The sequence below is a fragment of the Furipterus horrens genome, unplaced genomic scaffold (assembly GCF_987537825.1).
Source record: "Furipterus horrens unplaced genomic scaffold, mFurHor1.1.pri manual_scaffold_1, whole genome shotgun sequence".
In the NCBI taxonomy this organism is placed as follows: domain Eukaryota; kingdom Metazoa; phylum Chordata; class Mammalia; order Chiroptera; family Furipteridae; genus Furipterus; species Furipterus horrens.
Genome location: NW_028327171.1, coordinates 88,288,310 through 88,290,860, shown reverse-complemented (window position 1 = coordinate 88,290,860; position 2,551 = coordinate 88,288,310). Strand labels below are relative to the sequence as shown.

General features: G+C 42.8%; 1 pseudogene; it reads right to left on the bottom strand.

Moving 5' to 3' along the window:
• Positions 1-428: 428 nt before the first annotated feature.
• LOC150021445 (ribosomal L1 domain-containing protein 1 pseudogene) lies at positions 429-2,048 on the bottom strand (annotated as a pseudogene).
• Positions 2,049-2,551: the final 503 nt, after the last annotated feature.

Here is a 2,551-nt window from a genome sequence, read left to right as displayed (position 1 = left end):
TCCTCAGCAAACATACGCTAAGTAACTCAGTGATTTACAACCTTGGCCAACCACCACCATTGTAAAACCCACCAAGATAAACCAGCTAGTGCGATGGGTCAGGAAACTATATAATTTTCTGTAAATGCCACAGCTGATTTACACCGTGAGCCTAACATTGGTTTGAAGACAAGCTGTGGAAGTGTTTGCACAAATTGCTGCTCTGGAGCCAGATAAGGATAAAGGTCACATCACAGACATTCAAGTAACACTAACAAGATATGGACTAGTTTACTCAGAAGCAACCGTTACACTTTCAATAAAAGTACTATATTTTCTAATATATTGGTAAATACACAGATGAGCAATTTAAAACATGGATTCAAACTAGTGTTCTTATACCCATGAACATACACCAGAATCACTTGTGAAGGTTTTAAACAAATTAAAGTTGAGGCCTCACTCTTGGAGAAAGCTGTGACAGGACCTGCGTATTTTTCAAAAGCTTTCCAGGCAGCTCTCATGTTTCCTCCTGGTTCCGTCACCGACTTTAGGTTGACTGGGGCACTTTGGGTTTTTTGGGCCGTTGTTTGGGGGTGTGGGGAGCTTTCCTTGTAGACTTATCAGCTGTTGTGAAGAACTTGACCTCTGGCTTTTTGGGTGTCTGTCTTGGGTCTTTTTTCCCCAGCAGAGTTTTTCTCTCCTTCTCCACCGCTTCTTTGATTCTAGGCTTCTTCCCTGGGCTTTTACCTGGACTCTTGGGCTCTGCTGCTTTCGGGGTCTTTGAAGCTGGAGAGGCCTTTCTCTTTTTCCCACGAGGTGTGTTGGGACCAGGACCCTTTCTTGGAGACTTGTTTCTTGGGGCACGTTTTTGTACTTCTACGTTTTCTTTGGCAAGAGTTTCTCCTATTGGAACCAGTAATGGAATTTCTTCTTCAGATTCGTCTCGCAGTTCGTTTTCAACTTTTACTCTGCAGGGCTCTTTCTTCTTAGGCTTGGGGGTCTCTTTCTTCTGGAGTCCAGGGTCCTTCACTGGACCACCACTAGTTTTAGGAGCTGCCTTCTCTGTAGTTATGGCAGATGTAGCCTTTCTAGCCTGTTTCATAAGCCTTATGTTTCTTTTCTTCTCCTTTCATTTTTCATTATGTTCTTTTCACTTTTGCATTTTCTTTTCTTCCTTTTTCTTCTGACTAGGAGTGTACACTCCTTTGGCCTCTTCCCGACTGCTGACAAATGAAGAGAAGATGGGAAGGGCAACCGATCTCTTTGTTTTCACATACGTAAGTTTCACACTTTCCCACTTCTCTGGCAATTCCCGTGAAAGCTTCTTCGTGACAGCAACAATGTTCTCGGCGATGTGCTGAGCCTGCATTCCAGTGTGACTGATGCGTATAGTGCTGCAAGAACCACTTTTAGAGATGTTTAAGACAGTTCCACCTATCGATGCATTTATCTCTTTAGAAAGATTCTTGGCTTTAAGGTTTATAGGTACTGGAACCTTCTTTCTTTTATAAAAATGTCTCCCGAGGTGTGCGGGTAAGAGCCGCCTGATTCTTGCATCAGTAAGGAAGAGGTCGAAACTACCCAGGAGGCGGAGCTTGGCCTCATAGGCTTTATACTCCCTTTTTCAAGTTCGGAAGGGGATAATCTGAGAAATGGTTTTAATTCCATGGTTGTTTAAAAGGTTTTTATAAAAACGTTCCGTCTTTTCAGGTGTTACATTGGGTTCGTCCTTGGTAAATAAACAGATATCCACTAAATCTGATCGAATACCATGAGGCAAGAACATTCTGACCCTTCATTCTTTACTTGGAATTTTCCATAATAACACCATTAAAAAGAAATTTTCATTTTCATTCAAAAGCAATCCATTCGCGTTTTTCCTGGACCTGGAATGTGACAACAGAGCTTCCACTGCCTTTCTGATCTGCCCTTTATCCAGCGGTTCCAGTGCGGCCTGGGTCGCTGAGGTGGAGGCAGAGTTTGTGGTTGAAGTTGCGCCGAGCGTTGAAGGCAAGGACTCCATCTCTCTCCCTCACCTCGTGTGGATTAGCGTGCAGAACCCTACAGGGGGTTCTCTGTGCACACGCCCGAGCCCAGGCCCATAGCCCTACTTGCTGTCATTTTGAATGCAACAGCCACACAGTACACATGCTCACTCCATGAAATCTACCGCTCCAGTACAGTGAAGTTGTCAGTGTTCACACAGGCACATTCCAGTCCACTCTCCTTGGCTGCCAGGTTACATCGATATCACACAAACCATTCTCGTTATATTAACAATGGCTGGACTTTTTCTGGACAGAGTTCATAAGTTAGGGTTTGTTTCAATTGTATTTTCTTGAGAATTCCTTCAGTGTAAAACCCTGTGTCAAAAGCTATCATGTTGTATTTATTTACTCATTTTTTAAAAATATATTGTTTGACAAAATGTTAAAAATAACACAGATTTGAGTGACTTCTGGCCAAGATGGAGGCTTAGACAGACACACTCAGTCTCCCTCTACAACTAGAGATGAATACAACTACCTCAAAACAAAAGATAACTAGAAATTCCAGAAAATAAAACTAC